The sequence below is a fragment of the Crocodylus porosus genome, unplaced genomic scaffold (genome assembly GCF_001723895.1).
Source record: "Crocodylus porosus isolate Cpor-Errol unplaced genomic scaffold, CroPor_comp1, whole genome shotgun sequence".
NCBI lineage: Eukaryota > Metazoa > Chordata > Crocodylia > Crocodylidae > Crocodylus > Crocodylus porosus.
The window spans coordinates 17,012,107-17,031,790 of NW_017728931.1; the positions used below are offsets into that span (position 1 = coordinate 17,012,107).

The following is a 19,684-nucleotide window of genomic DNA, read 5'->3' on the forward strand; positions in this document are numbered from 1 at the left end:
GACCAGTGCCGCATAGAGGGGGAGGATCACCTCCTTGGACCTGCTCGAGATGCATCTGTGGATGCATGACAAGGTGCTGTTGGCCTTTCTGACTGCGTCCCCACACTGCTGGCCCATGTTCATCTTGGCATCAGTAGTGATTCCAAGATCCTTTTCTGCCTCTGTACTGACGAGAAGGGAGTTCCCCAACCTGTAGGTATGGTGCTGGTTCTTCCTCCCCAGGTGCATCACCTTGCGCTTGTCAGTGTTGAAACACATCCTGTTCTCGTCTGCCCACCCCTGTAACCTGTCTAGGTCTGATTGCAGCCTATTCCTCCCTTCTAGCGTGCCCACTTCCCCCCACATCTTAGTGCTGTCAGCAAATTTGAACAGGGTGCTTTTTACCCCCTTGTCCAAGTCACTGATGAAGATGTTGAATAGTGTTTCAATTCAGTTCAACTCTGAGGTTCAATTCTGAATTTCCTTCTAATAGTTTTTATGGGGAATACTTACAATATCCCCATAATATTTTACACCCTAATATTATTGTTATGCTATAGACAGCCTTAGCTCCATTTAAATATAGTTCTTTCAGATATATATTATGAGGTATAAAGCAAGTGTTAAATCACTTCAAGGAAAAAATATTTTTTTAGAACACAGTGTTTGGATTGGAGTAATCTAGGGGCATCATTGTTCTCATGACTGAAGAATGCTTTAGGAAAAAGGCTTTGGAACAACTCTATACTTTTTTCAAGTGTACAGGAGGCTGCTGTTAACCAACTGCTCTTCTGCCTATACAAGTCTCCTGCTAGGTAACACAGAATTCTAGTCCCTCACCGTCTTTCTGTTCAGTGTGAAAGTCATCTTGATACCATGAGCAAATATCAATCTGAATAATCTCCAGTTCAAGATTCCCTCTTGCAATTCTCAGTTTGGGTACTGTGTTCTTCACTTGCTGTGTTACTGTTGGGCAGTTTTGCTATGTGACGTTTAACAGCTGCTGCACTCCACTTTAGACTGGCTTTATTTCAGTGGCTGCTGAAAAGAATACTGTATATACAGAAGATGTACTACAGTCATATGAAAAGAGCGTAAAGTTTTTTTTAAGTGCTTTGGGATCTTTCTGAGTGAAAGGCATTGTAAAATAATTATCTGCATCACATGCCTCACATCTTTAAAATAAGTAACTGCTTGCTTTTTCAACAATTATGGCTTAAGAATAGAAATAAGTGCAAGGTCATATTACAGCCAGATACATATTCTTGAAAAAGTCAGAAAAAACATTCCTAAAATCCTATGTTATGCTATCAGAATCTCAAAGCAAGCAATAGTTCATAACTTACCTAAACTGTCACTTAATTTAAAGACACAAGTCATGTGACACTTTCTCTTTGGGACATTCTACTTTTGTCCAACTTTTCTCTGCAAAGTTATAAAAAAAAAAAAGCCTTTAAGGAAAGGCTGATTGCTTCCTGTATCATAACTGTGCTCAAGTAAGCATTTATGCTAAATATACTGGAAAACTTTTGGAGCTGTGAAAACTTTGCCAAAGCAAAAACTGCTCTGAAGACTTCGAGACTTAAAACTGTTGCATTATATAGCCTGCATTTTCAGTGGTTGCAGTAGACCAGTGGTGCTCAACCTCTGGCCTTCAGGCTGAACTTGGCCTGAGGGGCCATATCACCCAGCCCACAGGGTTGGATTTCCCCCAGCTCCTGGTTCAATTCCCCCAGCTTTCTCATCATTTCTCCAGCTCTTCCTGGTGGGATGTGGGCCCTTGGATCTGTGTTCTGAGCTTTAGCATGCTGCCACTGCAGTTTCAGTAGCAGCCTGCTGAAAACCTGCATGCCAATTAGGGTCCGTGCCCCCCAAGAAGAGCTGGAGAAATTATCAGAGAGCTGGGGAATCGAACAGGAAGCTAGATATCAATATCAGAGCAGTCCTTCCTCCCTTTTCCCCCTCCCTCTCCTTAGTAAATGTTTAGCTTCAGCAAGCCCAGCTTCAAAACTCAAAATGTTTTGAAAAGTTTTGAGTGCGCTTATTTTGTTTTGAGGCTGTTTCGAAGCCTTTTGTTTTGTTTTGATTTTGCTGTTTTGACTTTGAAATGCATTGAAACAGCTTCGAAACAAAACACCTGTCGAAATTTCACACAGCCCTACCATGTAGGTCAGAGGAAGAGTTCAGTAGGTGTACTTTGAAATTGTTTTTACGTGCATTCACAAACAAAGCAATATTCTGTTGCTAGTCCAAGTTGTTGCAACCCTATCACTGCTGTTTTTTCCCCACGAACTGGAGGTAATGGTTAAATTTGCCTTGCTAGCTAACAGGCATTTATATTATTTTATTTATTTATTCATTAGATTTATAAGCCACCCTTCCCAACAAAGTCTTAGGGAGGGCACCTTACAGAAAGTGAACAAAATGATGTATAAAGCAAGAAAATGCACAAGAGAACAAAACAAGAGAACAAACCAATTTATAAAGGCAAATAGCTAACTAAAATAGAAAACAACCCAGCCCAGAATAATATCCTAGCCTAGCCTTGCTTCCTAAATGCCTGCCCAAATTAGAAGGTCTTACAGAGTTTCTTGAAGATGTCTGGGTTTGGGATCTAGCAGGCCTCCAGCAGGAGGGAGTTCCAGAGCTGAGGTGTGACTGCCAAGGGTGACCTCTGAAGTGTTTTTACCAAGTGAACTTGGCATAGTGATGGTATTTGCAGGGAACTGCTCTCATCTGACCTTTGAGATCACAATGGGACATAAGGGAGAAGGCAGTCGCTTAAGTAAAAAGGGCTCAGATCCATAGAGCTTTATACGTCAAAGCCAGCACCTTGCATTGCACCTTGAAATTGACTGGAAGTCAGTGTAGACTCAGGAGCACTGGAGTTATGTGCTCTTGCCCAACGCCCAGAAGGTGTGCTTCTATGTTCTGCACCAGCTGCTTCTACAAAACCTGAATAACAAAAGGAAGCTGAACCACATCAATATTAAGTATCCCAATCTCCCCTCTCCTCCCTACTCTGTGAAAAAGAAACATACACATGTATGTCCTATATTTTATTCAATCAGCCCATTTAAATTTTAATATCTATCTTGAGCCATTTGACAAGAAGAAGGGCAAAAGTTGACATTTATACTGTTCATTCAGGCAGCAGGATGCATGGGAGCAGCAGTGATTTTCAACTGCTGCTGTGCCAGAGGCATTGATTGTGTGGCTGTAGTGGCAGCTGTTATTTTTCCGCCCCTCCCCAAGTTGGTACCCCACCTTTGTATACAACTAGCTTCTTCTCTTTAAGAGAAATTACTCCCACTAGTACTCTGAATGACTGGCTTTTACATGTTAATTTTGAAAGTTCAAAGAGAAAGTCAATCCTTTGTAGCACTGGGAGGCACACATCACAAATTTATGTAGCTTGTTGCTATTGCTAGTAAAATAAATTGACATTTGTGGTAATGTTTTCACTCAGTCTCCTTGTACACAATGAACTGGAGGCTGTGACCGTTTCATATGATCTTTTGATATTTTCTCCTCACCAGATCCTATGTATACTGCAGTTATTACTTACATTCCATTATTTTCCAACAGTGCATTGCTTCAGTCTCCCACATTTGCACCACCAGACTGACATGCTGATGCAGGGCCCTGAGCATGCATACAGCCAATGCGCTATTGATATTTGATTATCCTCTTCCCTTTCTTCAGTGTTGTGTTTTCAGGGTATAGCCCTAACCACGCACCTGCTTAATAAATTAAAAGCATTTTTGAGTCAGTGGGTCTGCAGCTCCAAGAAAGGAATCCAGCTCTTTGAAAGCAGGACTACTCTTGCTGAGTTTGTACTTAAAAACAACTTTCAAATGTTGAATAAAGGCTCTTAGGACTCTCTTTATTGTAAACTGATAATGAGGTGAACATACATACAAGCCGGTTGAGCGATAGGAAAGGATATAATTTATTAAAACTTGTACATGCATACCTACATGTACATTCTATGCACAAAAATTTCATCCCTCTATAACATCTTTCATGCCATGGGGCTCTGCAATGTCACTTAATAGGGTTGGTTACTCTGATTGTCAACACTTTTTCCCAGCAAATGTGCAGCTATGATTAGCTGTTCTTCCTTGGTTCAATACCTGAGTTGACAATTGTCCTAATATTATTTTTCATTTGGTACCACACTAGCTTGATGCAGTTCATGGCAGGCCGTCTGAAAAAAACAATTATAATTTAGTTTTAATAGGCAGCAGAGCACTGGCCCAGGTATGTTCTACAATAGGAAGGAAGTGAAGCAGAGCATCGTCTGACAGAAAATACAGTACTCACTCTAGCAAAGTCCAAAACCAGCTTGTTACCAGAGCCTGTATAGACATAACAGCTACAGATGTGCATTTCAGGTTATCATCTGAGTAGGGGATAAAAAATGATAATGTGACTAGTGACCCCCAACATACTCTTGATATTAGTTAGCTGCATTACAATAAAAGCAATATTCTACCTTGGAGCCATATATGAGATCAAGCACCCTGAGGCAGGTTAGCAATTCATTCTTGGTGATTGCTGTTCAAAGAATTTTCAATCCATTATCCCTGTAAAAACAGTACAGTGTAATATCCTACATTATGACTCTTACATGGGCTTTTATTTACACACACATGATGCTAGTGAACTATTACAAAAAGTACCTTTACATAGGATAATAGAACGAGGTAAACTCTAAATGTTTTGACATAATACACCAAAGCATACACAGAGCTACTGACCAAAGTCAATACTGGCTTGTTTGCCAGAACTTAAGCCATTCTTAGATAATAGGTTTGCCATCCACAAACTGTGCAGTCAGAAAGTGAGGCACTGACAACAGAGCTATAGTTCAAGAAGCCAAACGCTTGAAGCCAATAACATCCAGAGAGATTAGATGTCTCAGGAAACAGAATCATGATCTCCAGAAAGCAAAGGGAAACACAGAGCCTATATACATGTAAGCATCACAGATTACATAAGTGTAATGCTCAGGTCCCTTGATGAAATGCAGACCACATTGCAAAAGTTTTCCGCAGGGGTATGCCAGCATAACTGTAGCTGTGGCAGTGAAGTGTATTTCATATTAACATTCACAGTATGAAAATCAAAGGGTAGAATTAGATTGCACTCTACCAGTAATTTAATTACATCATTGAGGACACTGAAGGATGAGGACATGATGTACATTATTAAAACTGGTTTAGCCCTTCTTTGGAGACTTCAAGTGTGAATGAGATCATTGATTACACCCATACTAGAGCCACTGAGGCAGAAGAAAACTTCAGCAGATTGGAAAGATCTGGGCAGCACACTTCTGTGACTGAAACAGAGGTACTGTCACTCTGTATGGATCTGTTATGTGATGAGGTAAATGAGGCCCTCCTTCAAGTTGAATAAACATTTGTGGAGGAATGTGAAGCTTTATAGGGAAAGTTCCTGTTCTTTGTTTTTTTTCTGCACTGAATTATCACATGTGCAAAGGCTAATATTTAGATAATAGCTAGCTCTTATGTAGCTCCTCTCATCCATACATTTCCAAGTGACTGCGCAGTAACTGCCAGTACTGAGGAGTCCTGGTGCTGCATGAGTTGTTTCCAACCCTACTGCAGTAGCTCCTTGATATTGTGTACTATTGGTAGTGTCATGGTTCATGCCCAATGATGCCATGTCGCTATAGCAATGGGATATGTTGCCATAGCTCATGGTTACAGTGATGTAGTGTCTCGTGTAGATACACCCAGAGGGAGATACAGTGATGTGACTTGCTCATGGTGACTAGCAGGCCGGAGGCCACACCAGATTCCTATCCAGTGCTAGCCAAAGCTGCCTAAGGATTTTGAATAATACAGAAATAAAAAGTTTATTTCCTAAATAAACTTCCAAAAATGAAGTGGGGACTTTTTACTATCTTGTACCGTCTATACTTTTCCCAGAGCCTGATGAAGGGACATTGATCCCAAAAGCTTTCAGAAAAAGACATTTTTCTTGTGATTTCCCAGTTGGTCTAATAAAAGGTATCATTTTGGAACTGAGAGTTGTAGTTTTTTGTATGACAGAAATAAAAAGGCACTCCCCTACAACCTCATAACAACAAGAGCAAATAAGAAAATGTTTACAAGCTTCAAAGAGCAGCACAAACTTTTTAGCCCTGACATAAATTATTTTGTGTGTGTATCACCCAGAGCACTGACTGAACATGTATGTGTATGTATGCTTATGAAATACAAATTATTTTGTGCATGTATCATGTTTATCTCATTCCATACCATTTTCTGCAGTGTTGTTTTCTTTGTTGTGAAGGGGAGGGGTGACACTTTTATGTTCTTGTTCTACATAGGGAAGTACAGAAGAAAGCCTCTGCTATCACAGGGACTGGTCAATGCAGCCAGGACTAGCCCTTAGATTGATGCATAACAGAAAAATGCCATTCACAAATAAAATCAGGGATTCTCAGTCAAGGTGCTACAGCACCTTGGGGAGCCTTGAGATTGTTTCAAGGGTGCTGTGAGGTGCCATGTAATGTCAACACTGTTATTGGTGCAAACATAATTTACAAGATAAAAACAGGGATTTTGAATAGGAGGCAACCATTTCAAAAACATTCTGACCTATTGTGATTTTTGAGTCCTTTGCAACAGAAAAATTGCTCTTTTATTTTTTTAAATGAAACAATGAGTGAAAACCAAGGGCTGGTATTTTCTGAGGGGTACCTTGAGACTAACAAGATAAAAAAACACTGAATCCCAGATGTTCTTCATGGATCCATCTTGTGGTCCATCTTATTTACATTTTCACTAGCAACCTGAGTACATGAACTAGATGTATGCTTATGAAATTTTCAGACAATGCTACACTGGGAGGTATTACCAACCTGGGGCGGGGGAACAGGGATGAAGGATGACCATCTTATCACATAGGAAGAATGAAATAACTGTTTGCTTAAAGGGAAATGTAATAGTACAAAGGGCAAAATCATTAACTTAGGGACTGTTACCAAGACCTTTAGATCTATGGTAGGACATCATGTATTGAATGTGATGGAGGAAGAAAGGGGTCTGGTTAATTGGCTGTTCATATAAGAAATTACACGTAAACTCATATAAATGATCAGAAACAAGTAAAACAAGTAAAATCTGTAACAGAATGGAAGTTCAGTGTACATAAATCAGTTTCAAAATGGCTGAAACTGGTTTAAGACAAAGACTTAACTGATTTGGGTCAAACTGGTTTATGAAACTTCTGCAGCAGACCCCTTCCTGGTTCAAGTTAAATCACAGTTCCCCCACATGCTTTCTAGCCCTGGACTGGGCTGTGCTCCAAAGAGCAGTGCTGGCCCCACTCCTCCACTGTCTAGCTAGAGCAGTGAGGGTTAGCTGACAAGAGGGTTGGGTGGCAAGCTGAGCTGGGGATGCAACCCAGTCTGCAGGGTGTGTGGGGGGGCAGAGAATGGGACTGCCCCACTCCCAGGCAAACCCCAGCTGGGGTCTGGGGCCAGGGAAGGGGGTTAAACACTTCTTCCCTGGCTCAAACTTACTGCTGGCTAAGACTGTGGACTACAAATCCCAGAGGCATCTGGAAGCAGGAAGAGGAAGTGATGAGCAAATCTGCAGAGTCCTACTACTGTAATTCTGGACTTCAAAACCCAGAGATCTCAGGAGCAGCAGGAAGAAGAAGTGAATGCACATCCAGAGAGTCATACTGTAGCATGCCCTGGCTTCTGGCCTGAGCCACTGCAGTCATGTGGCTGCATTTCCTGAATCAAAGGTAAGTGTCTGTTCACTTCTGTTTCAATTTAATCTGTGCATTTTAGACTAACCTGCAAAGACTGAATTAATTCAGCCTTGGACTTTTTGATTGTCTGTACCTAGCCATAATGACCCTGAACTTCCACTGTTATGTGGCTATGAAAATCCAAATCTAGGTTGAATTAGGTTGGGGAATTTTACAGGGGAAACTATACGAGGGATTAATGCGCCCTCTTTTAGAATGCTATTTACAGTTCTGAGCACCTATGTTTAAAAATATATATACAAAAGGCCTGTAGGATGATTAGGTAAATGGATCATTTATCTTATGAGAAATCAAAATGGTTGGCTGGTTTAGATTAGATAAACAAAAGTTGACAGGGAATATGACTACTTTTTGTAAACATTTTGGGGGGGCTGTAAATATCAGAGAAGGGAACAAGGCTTTTAAACTAAAAGAAAATATTAGTACAAGATCAAATGGGTAAACATGGGTCATGAATACATTTAGACTAGAACACACAAAAAGATTTCTAACTATTAGTGCAGGGAAGTTCTGGATAAGTCTTCCAAACAGTATAGTAGGGACAAAGAATATGAACTGTGTCACAACAGAGCTTCATAAGCCTACAGAAAGGATAGTGTGATAGGACTCTAGTATTTTTGAGGCAGTGATCAGAACATTTGATATAAAGTTGTCAGTATTTGGTAATACTTGAGTGGACTGAAAGGAAACCTAATTACCATTTCTGGTTGTTTGCACATGGGGAAAGGGTCTGGTAAACCTATGCTTGAGGGTTTCTGCTGGTTGCTTGCAGGGGCCAGAAAAAAATTATCCTCACCATGAATGCATTATTTAGCTTCTGGGCATTCCCTGCCCACATCTTTCACTGACCACTGGACATTAGCTGGGCTCTGGGTGGGAGCTTGGCTCAAGTATCATGATCCCCTTAAGGATAGTTAACACCAGATGCCTGGTTGTTGCTTTGGTCTAGGTCATGTGTTCAAAGTTAAGCTAATCGTCAGATTAGGGTTGTGCTCTGTCTGGGCAGTTGCTTGGGGAATCAGAATCATTAAATGTGACAATTTAGTCAAGTAAAAACCACAAGGAGGAGGTGTTAGAAACCTGAGAGGAGATGGATATTCCCACCACCTTGTAGCTTAGCAGCTGAATGGTTAGGACCTTGCCTAGGGGCAGTGATACCTATATGTTCTAGGTCTCTCCTCACCCAGAAGGGCTTCATACTAGGGCTGTGCGAAATTTTGCTGGCTGTTTCATTTCAATGCTGTTTTGACTAATTTTGAGCTCGAAACAGCAACATCAAAATGAAACAGAGGGCTTTGAAACAGCCTCAAAATGAAATGAAGGTAGTCGAAACATTTCAAAAGTTTTGAAACATTTTGAGTTTTGAAGATGAAGCTGGGCTTGCCTGCAGGGAAACGGAAAGTAAGGAGAGGGCGAGGAAAGAGAGGGGAAGGACTGCTTTCATATTGACTGTGGCTGGCCAGTGGCTGTCATCCTTCCCTGAGGTCCCTTCCAATCCCAGTGCTCTGGGGAAGGGATGAAAAAAACAGCATAAAAGGCAGCATTGTTTGAACTGCCCTGCTTTCTGCCTTGGTGTTACTTACTGAGCTGTGTGTTCCAGCAGCTGAGCGTCAGACAACTATGGCTAGTGCTGATCTTCTTCTAAAGAATTCCCTACTTGGGATTTCAGAATACGTTTTTCTTCTAGGTGCTTTTATTTTATTATTATATTAGTTGATTTCTTCTTTTGAATTTTATAATTATATTGGATAGGATTCACTCTAGAATTTAATTTATATAGAAAGGCAAATAAATTCATATTTTATTTCTATGCATTTAAAGCTTTGCAGCATATATACATAATAGAATTTATATAGGAAGAAAGATATATTTATATTTGTTTGAATACATTTATTCTTTGCACCACACCTATGCTACTGAATTTAAATAGGGAGAAAGATGTATTTCTATTTGTTTGTATACATTTCTTCTTTGCACCACACACCTACATTTTTGAATTTATATAGGGAGAAAGATATTTCTATTGGTTTTTATACATTTCTTCATTGCACTATACCTACAGTTTTGAATTTATATGGGGAGAGAGATATATTTATGTTGGTTTTTATACATTTCTTTGTTACACCGTACCTACGTTATTGAATTTATATAGGGAGAAAGACACATTTCTAGTTATTAGTATACATTTCTTCTTTGCACCACACATCTACTTTTGAATTTATATAGGGAGAAAGATATATTTATGTTGGTTTTTATACAGTTCTTCCTTGGACCACACATACATTTTTTAATTTAAATAGGAACATTTTTATTTTTATATATATATATATATATATAGCTGTAGAAAAGGAAGACATGAAATACCATAAAGCATGGTGGAAAGGCAGGTGGCCAGCCTTCAGGGAGGGGCAGAAGAGGGAGTGGAGGGAGAGCTGTATGTTCCCCCTCACCAAACTAAGATGCAGTTTCTTTCCTCCAGCTAGAAGAGGTGACGCTTCTACAAGCAGCAAGGAGAGGGGAGCAGTGCCAGTGCCACTGCCTGTTCCCAAGATTGCATTCCCTCCACAAGCACCATCCACAACTCTGCCCAACATTACCTTGATGACAACAATAAGCAGCAGCACCAGCACGGTAGCCTACTCCATCTCTATTTCACTTTCCATGCTGAGCTTTCCAGTGCCAGAGGAAGACCTGGCACTACATCTGGATCTCAGTGCCCTAGCAAGGGAAATTCTGGGGAAGGAGGAGGAATCACCTGAGTTTGTGCTTGACACCCCTCAAGTTTCCCCTACAGCCAGGTCTCCTTCCCCAGAAGGCACTTCAGATGAGATTGACGTACAAGTGGAGGCAAGCAGCTCACTGAGTCCGCTCCTCCTCTTGCTGTGGCTCTGCCTGTTGAGAAGGGGGAAAGCACAGCAGCATCCACATATGCACCCACACCCCAGAAGTGAACAGGTAGTGTGGTTGGGGATCATTTTGAGCTGGCAGATGATCCCATGTTTGCTATCTGCCTGTGCTGCCAAGCCAAAACCAGCTAGAGCAAGGGAACAAAACACATGAGCACCACAGAGATGCTGATGCATCTCTACAGGCATCACCCCCTTGCCCTTACTCCTCCTCAGGCTGGCACAAGTGAGAGCATGCCCAAAGGGAAGTCCCCCTCTCACTCCAAAGCCCCTGTTCCCCCAAGGCAGAGGCAGGCCACCCTGGAACAGTGGGGGAAAGGTGGACAGAAAGTGGGGTGCATTGCAAGGGCGAGCGAGATCCCCCAGAGTATTTGGGAGGTGCTTGCTGTCAATGGCCAGCTCTTCTCCTTAGTTGAGTGGCCAGGGTTCAGGGCCTTATGGCGCTCGTGGCCCCATCATACCAAGTGCCTGCACACAACACCTTCAGCAGGACAGTGGTGCCCTCCCTGTATGAGGCATACAGGAAGTCTTTGAGGGGGTAGCTATGCAAAGCAGATCTGCAGGTGGCGTTATACTTCATCTTGGACATCTGGAGTAGTCGGGATGGTGATCACGCCTACCTCTCCCTCACAGGGCACTGGTGTAACCAGTCAGGCCATTGGTGGGCTCTCCTTCAAGCCAAGGTGATGGATGAGTTTCACATGGCAACAGAGATCATGGGGGCCATAAACTGCTTGATGCAGGGATGGCTCACTGGGCAGGGCGAATTCATCTGCAGGTTCATGGTTACTGACAATGGGGCCAATATGGTCAAGGTGGTCCAGGATGCCAATTTTGTTGGCATTTGCTGTGTGGCACACAAGTTGCACCTTGTTGTCAGGGATGCCTTGGAGGGGGACAGGGCTGCCAGTAATGGTGCCAGCTCCACCAGCAAGCTCATTTCCAAATGCAGGAAAGTGACAGGCCACTTCCACCAGAGCATCAAGGGGGTGGGGGGCAAATGCTGCCGGACCAACAAACAGAGCTGAACATCCCACAGCACAAATCATGCAGGATGTGGAGACTTGGTGGAACTCCACATACCTGAAGCTCGAGAGGCTGGTGGAGCAACAGAATGGGTGGCCTTTCTCAGGGAGACTGGGATCAGCTGCGCCCTTAACAGAGCTGAGTGGGATACCATCACCCACATCTTGGTGGTCCTCAAGCCCTTCCTCGAGGCCACCAAGACACTCAGTGCTGCCAATGCCCGAGGTGATCCCCATAGTGAGGGAACTTCAAAGCCTAATGGAGAGCTTCCAGGGAATGTTCTTGGCTGGGAGAAGCTGCTGTCACGAGATGTGCAGGCACTGGTGAGGTGGCTGAAGGAAAGCATCAGGAAATGGCTTGATTCCTTATCATGTGGGTCTATGTGCTGGCCACCATATGTGACCCTGAGGGTGAAGGGCAGTGTATGCAGCTGTCAAACCTTGAATCAGTGGATGGAGGTGCTGGTGAAGAGAGTCAGGGAGGTAGAACAGCGGAGATGGGGGGACATGGAAGAGGGGGTCCACTGTCCCATGCTAGCACACCATCCACCAGCTAGTCTCCTTCTCCACCACAGGTGCTGCCCATGCGGGCCAGGGGCATAGCATCTATGGCGGGGTCCAGAGCCACAAGACCTCACCATTAGGCAGGTAGTGCTCAGGCCTTGGTGGCTATCTATCTTGCCGAGGACATGGAGGCACTGCTGTGTGACCCTTTGCAGTTGGGCTGAGTAAGCATCTGCAGTTGGTGCGTCTGCTGTGCCTGGATGGAAGGAATAGTAAAGAAGCCAGAGGCTGGCCTGGCGTGCAGTACAGGCAAGAAAGCCAGTCAGTGAAAATGGAAATAAAGGCATCAGGGGGTAAGGGACAGGCTGGGGGGGAGGAGAATGTAGCAGCACAGGTAAAAGTGCAGAGGTACCTGGGAAGTCAGATGTCTGGCAAGTTGCAGTGTGTCAGAATTCCACTGTCTATATTGAGTCCATGGGTTTCTGAACCTAGGAGGCTGATGAAGTGAAGTTCATAGGCTCGGCTGTGGAAAGTGGTTTGTAAATTCAAACAGGCACCTAACCTCATCTGCTATCTATTGAAAGAATAGGGGAGCGGAGATGGAAGAAGTCAAAAGTGGCTTGAGAGAATAGTGCTGAAGTAGCTGAGCATTTCAGAATTGAAGTGGGAAGAGAAAAAAAGTAATTAACATTCTCAAGACAAAGGAGAAGTTTGGGTGAAGACAGACAGTGCTTTACCACATGTAGCAATAAAGAGACAGAAAGCCAGGCAAGTTGTCTCCAAATATCAGAGGCAGGTCTTGGGTTGTTCCCAAGAATAACTGGGGTTAGAGGTATACTAATCAGGAGGATCTGAACAATGTTAAGCAGTAAACATGTCCTTTGTAATATGACTTCATAATATTATTGATACCTAGTTAAAATTGGCAACCATGATAGAACCTGTGTTACATTATAACATCAATCTCTTCATTCATCATGCACCAAAGAGCAGAAGGAGAAAAAGAGGGGAAAAGCAGGAGTAACACAAAACAATATACACAATAATACTGGGTGCCCCACACCCCACATGCACCCCACATGCAGTTGGTAATGCACTGTCATTTAGTACTTGCTTTAGGAAGTACTAAATGATGGCGCATGGTAATTTTTAGCAGCTATGTCACTATAGTGAGGTAGCTTGTCACTATGGTGATGTAGCATCACCATCATGGTTTGTGCCCACCGTCGCTATGTCAGTGTAGCAACAAGCTATGTTACCGTAGCATGTAGCTACAGCAATGTGGTGTCATGTGTAGACATGCCCACTGAGAGATGAAAATACTGAGGACCCTTGGACTTGTTAATGGAGATGCACATATTCAGCTCAATGGCAGTAGTGCTGCCCCCTGGAAAAGAATGCCAGTGGAAGGCAGGTCATTGACAAGCATGAGCATTTATGCCACCCATTGTGCAAGGACTGTCTCATGGAGCTAATAGCAGAATAGAAACACAAAGTTACAAACAACTTAAAGGGGGCTTTTTATATGTTAGAAAAAAAGAATGAACTTGGCTTACATTTGGGTGACATTCAGTAAGGCCAGGTACCTTATTTAATATAGGCCAAATTCTCTGCTGGTGTAACAGCAAATAATTTGCCAATGAGCTGGTTTAGGCATGACTCAGACGGAAACAAAAATTAAAATTAATAAATGTAAAACACTTCCAGAAGAACTATGAAAAACTCACAAATTAAAAATGTAATATCTTGGGACTCCACTGGACTAGAAGCTAGCAGCAAATCCCAGTGGGATTTAGGAAGCTTCTTATCCCAGTGGTACAACTTGATATCATTTGTGGTATTGCTTGATCCCCCATTTCTAGCAACTTGTCAGACTTTACAGTGTGGAAATAAAGAGACATTGAAAAAGATCAGTGGTCTATCACATCAAGAAAATGCCAGATTTGGATTTAGGAAGAAGTGTTTTGATAAGGGTTGTTTTTATTTTAATGGTACACATTTAAAAGTCCTCAAGTTGAGCTTTGCAATGAATTTTAAGATGGATGAATAGGCAGATGGGTAATATACTGTAGCTCTGGCCACATTGTCTACAAGACATGTATGTATATATGTGCAGGGAGGCACTCATGCGGCGTTTCAATGCAGTTAGCCAGCTTTATGTACATGGAAAATTGACCCTATAAACAACTGAGTTCCATGACTACACTAAAATTAAACTCTTGCAAATGGATCCACAGGTATGGTCTATCAGCATAGATTTAGCTGTTGTATCCAAAATTTGAACATATTTTCTTTTAAAGATGTTGTTCTTTTCTTTGTTCTCAAATTCATTTCTTTGCAGCATACATGGACACTCTTGTTCCTGAAAAATGGAACAATTCTCCTCTCTTGCCTGTTAGTAGTTCTCTTTACCCCCTGTGCCAATGAATGTACTGTACTATAGTGGAAGGCTAAACTAATTGATATTATAAGATATTTAAAGAATAACATTTGTATTTTTTCATTTCTACAGATGCCTAAATACTTGGGAAATGAAAACTGAAAGTCTTTTTAAGAGTCTTGTTTGCAAGCCATTTCTTGAGTCCTTTATTATTGAAAAAATGTCCTCAGAAGTATTGTTTGCTTAAATAATATCAGAAAGATTGCTCATTAACAACAGCAACTTTAATACTAGAAACTCAGATCTTTAATGCATGTTTAGAAGTTTTTTTTAAGTGTAATAAGTTAATAAACCATAGGAAACAAGTAAAACTTTTTTCTAGTTTTACTAACATTAATTAAAATTAAATAGACTTTGCGAGAGAAGGACACTACTGCCAATCAATACTCAGTAAGAGTATGAAACACGGAACAATTAGACTAAAAACTTCATAAGATTTATGCTTTCAGCAAACAGCAAAAACTGGTGAAAATGTTGAAAGTTCCCATTTTCTAAATTTTATTAAAAGTTATGGAAGACCGCTACATTAAAAAGAATCCACAATTTTAAGTATTTTACTTAAAAATGTTACATGACTCAATCGAAATTATACCATATGAATTAAGTGAAAATAGATTCATGAAGTCTTTCATTTCTGAATTTTGCAAAATGCCTATTGTCTTCTGATGTTGTAAATACTTTTTTGGGGGGGCTAGGTTCCACTACCTAGAGTCATGCTGAATAGTGTATTATTCTCATTAAAAAAAATCCCTCTGAAGTTAATGCGACTTCTTCTCTGGAAGTGAGATGCTATGCAAACTGGTCAAGTGTGAAACAGTTTGGTCCTTTGAAAATTAATTTGAAAATATGATTGGGATTAACAATGTATAGGACACTTTTTATTTCAATCTAATACCTGGCTCAATTTTTGCAGAACTGCTTTATGACCAATTAATTAAGAGGTTTTTTTAAAGATGGCAATTCATCTTACCATAGGTAAAGAAATTATTGTGCAAAAGCAGTGCAAATCACAAACTGGGCCAGCTGTTGAGGATTGATAAAATATCTATGCTGTTGCATCTTTTGAAAGATTAATTTACATACACAAAGTATACAGTAGAATTTAATTTCAGAACAGTCCTAGATGATATTAAAAATAATGTAAATACTACCTCTTGCAACAATGTTAATGGTAGCAGATTTTAATTCAAAATCTAGATGATTTGGGAAAAAAGAATCTGAGTCATAAGATTCAATTTTGTTTAGTTTTTTAATGAATGCCTTCGATTACATATTTTGTATATCAAATGATTTGTTAGCACCTGTTGCATATAGTTAAAATCTTTGTTGGTAAATTCATCTGCATGTGTGCACAAAGCATAGTATTTCACTTTCACTGCATTATATGAACAAATTTAATTTATTTAATTTTTATTTCATTTTTTTTTCCAAGCCTCTTTTTTGGCCTATCTTATTTTGGCAACGGATAAGCATTAAAAATATTAAATATCAAAGGCAAACTGCTATTTCAACTCAAACCCTAGTGTAAACAAAGGAAAAATATTTTAAAATCCAAAATTGTTACAAACTAGCAATCTCAAAAAACATGATTCATTTCCTTACCTGCTTTTTACCTGAAATGGTTTTAAACTGCAGAAATAAACAAAGTCTAAATTTGCTGCTTGCAATATAAAAGCTGATTACTGGTGAAGATCTCAAAGAAAAAAAATTCATTCAGGCTGAGAGCCCTAAAAGCAATTCAAACTTTCTGGATTACATCACTGGAAGCAGTATGTAATTTGTTCCAATTGATGTCATTTGGTCACATAAAGCCATTCTTTTACAAAGCACCTTAGAATATTTGCATTTTCCCTTTACCTCAACCCCCAGGACAGAGTTACTTGAACTTGACATGTATCAAAAGAATACAGATAAACAACCACCAAAAATTAATTAAATCTGACTTATTTGCAAATCAAATCAATTAATATGAGAAACTAAGAGCTAAAATGTTGCATCACATGAAAAAGGCATTTTTTATCACTGAAAATCTAAAAAGCACTTGTTCATGTCCTGTTCATGCAATGACCCTGGATAACTCAGATTTGTTCTTGTGGGATTTGAAACTCTTTTCCTGAATGGATTCAAGATGAGGTAATGCCATTCAAAAGAGGCTGAGCAGTGAAACATTACATGTAGAACTCAAATATCCTGGCCCCAATTCTAACCTCTGTAATTATATTCAACTGGGTCAATGGAATTTCTTAACTTCCGCTACATGCTCCTCTATTTCTAGATTTAAAAAGTGCCAGGTTCACATGGATAATGTATTAATAGGCAGCGTTGCAAATTGACACTATAGAAACACTCAACAAAAAGATATCTGAGTATGTGCAAATGCCACATGGTTAATGGTAAGTATATGTTCGCAGCTCATCTACAGCATGGCAAGTAAACTGCAGCACTGTATCTGCTTTGCACTGCACACTGTACTACTGGCACAGTGGGCCTTCATTGTTTCCTTAAATGTGTCTATAAGACAGCCATCCAATTGCAAATTCTGTTTTTGATTACCAAGCAATGTTTCTTCTTTCAAGTATTTTAAACAACGGAATCTGTATGAAGCAAAGTAGGACAATAACTTGTTTGAACTGACCTTTGAGTCAATTAAAATAAAACAACTCTAGAGAATGTCTTTAGTATTGAATGAAGCTAGGAAAACCAAGTTCTGTATCATTAAAACTGTCAAAATGAATTTACTTAGCACTTGAAAAATCCTTTTAAAAAGACAGCTTATAGAAAGGGCTATAAAAGCTGTGCTGTTACAATCATAACTGTCACAATCAGTCTGAGAAGAAGGATGTGCATTCATTTTTTGCATATACCTAGTATAACATCATCAGTTTCAAGCCCCCGTCCCTCCCTCCACTTCCAAAATGCAATTTGCTAAGTTTCTAAAATCTCAATTACAATGAACTTTCAGAAAGGATAGTACCTGATGCTGAACCACACTGGGGAAGATGTCCATACTTAACCAACATTTAATCTGCCTATTCTTGCACATTTTTTTTAATACAAGACACCAGGGAAAATCACCACCTAAGTAGCAGGGAGCTTGTACAATGCAGACTTTGCAAATTAAAAAACAATTCCAATTCTGTTTAACTGACACAGTGCTCCTTTAATTTTAGTAGTGTATCCCTTGCTCCTGGGGGCAAGGCGGGGTAGGGGGACGACAAAACAAAATTTAAAAAAATGCTCACACAGATCAATTAGGAATAATAAAACATCTTCCTTACCTTTCATTTTTATTGGGTGTAAGGGTATGGAGGGACATGTGGAAATTTTCTTCTGTGCCTCAATCCTGTTTAAATTTTTTTTACAGAACTTTAGCTTGGAAAGGCATGAAAGGATGACTCAGACAATACATAAATCACAAATACAGCAACAATAATTGTATTTGTACAAACACATACATATTATAAAAAGAGGAAATATTGTTCATGGTAATTCGATAACTTCTTTAATAATAAAAAATATACCTAGCACAGTTTGATGAAAATGAATAGTGAAATGTACTGTACACTGTCCCAAAAAGTGCATGTTACTCAAGTAAATTTTATGATTAAAAGTGAAATTAAATCTAAGCACTCTGTGTAATCCCTGTTTCAGATTCTAAAAGAAACACATTCACAGCATATACATTTGTCACAAAAGTGGAAGATCAATTGCCATTCTGCTCAAAGTATGCACAAAGAAGGAACCTAAGAAAATTAAAATATTTTTTCAAGCTATGGTTAAGTACATATCCTAATTAAAAATAATGATCTAGATAGTCTCCATTGGCATAATTACTTTTGAGCAGGATATCAGAATTAATACTTTTGCTCATTATACACTCAGTGAAATATTAGAAGTTTTATAGCAAACAACACTGCAAACATATTAAGAAATTACCTTTTGTTAAAACTTCCTCAGACATTTTATATACTCACAGAGGCACAGTTCTTTGTAGTTTAAGGATATATTGTTGTATACCAAATATAAAAAGTTAACAGGTCCAAAACATTTCCTCTTTTCAGTTAAGCCCTAACTTACCTTGCATAGTCAATAACAGCTAGTGAAACTAGGCTGTTAGAAATCTGAGTTCTTTTGTCCACTATGTCTTATATTATGTGCCTAATTTTCCTTTCTGCTGCCATCTGCTGGCAGCTGTTCTTCCCTATAAAACATTAGACAGCCTTAGTCTCTTACTGCTCAACTACCGTACAGTATGAACCTTATTTTCCATGCTCCATGGCCAGCCAATCACGTACTGTTACACTTCCAGGTCAAATCTTCTGAACATCGGTCGATTGTATCCAGAGGTCAACATGACTTTTCTTGGCTCTGAGAAAGCATGCCTTTAAAAATACTTCATGCAAAAATACAGTATTTAACATTAACATTTTAACTTTATTAAAATGCATTGCCTTTTTCAGACCATTTAAATATTTGCAATCACAAATTTAGGAATAGTATTTCTATTTTTAAAAAAAGAACACAGCCATTCTAATGCCAAAAGGAAATCTGCACTAAAAAGAGCATTACTTTATTTGAAGCAAGTGTCTTAAGTTGTCAAAATGGCCCTTTAACAATAGGAAATGCTGCTTCCAGTATCAAAAAAATTACAAGGGTGGCAAAAGGGTGGCAAAAAAATGTCCACCAAGAAAACATATATTCCATATGGATTTCTTTTTTATTTCAAACTCAGAAAAGATTTGTTTATATTATCAGCTATGCTATGCTAGAGGAGATATACTACAGCAGCTATGTAAGAGAGGGTAGATTCAAACAGAGTATATTTTCAAACTGGGCAGTTCTGTGTGATGGGTGGTGGTGGCAGTGCATGAGGCAGCAGCTGCAGGTTGGCTGCCAGAAGCAGCGGCGACCAGGCAAGGACTAAGGTTGCTGTACATGCTCCCTCACTAAAGACACTCAGGCCTGGTGCCCTGTCCACCCCCTTTTAGTGTAAGGTTTGAGCCCAAACCTTAAAC

The 19,684-nt window shown here is 40.0% G+C and overlaps 1 long non-coding RNA gene across 2 annotated transcripts; it reads right to left on the minus strand.

Moving 5' to 3' along the window:
• Positions 1–3,839: 3,839 nt before the first annotated feature.
• Positions 3,840–18,887, minus strand: LOC109316323. 2 transcript variants are annotated; one of them, XR_002102809.1, is made up of 4 exons: positions 18,747–18,887; positions 17,948–18,041; positions 4,306–4,384; positions 3,840–4,189 (listed from the first exon to the last, which is right to left on the minus strand). It is a non-coding gene; the product is annotated as an uncharacterized LOC109316323 (long non-coding RNA). The 2 variants fall into 2 exon arrangements; XR_002102810.1 differs by lacking the exon at positions 18,747–18,887 and adding an exon at positions 18,606–18,740.
• Between the last annotated feature and the right edge of the window lie 797 nt (positions 18,888–19,684).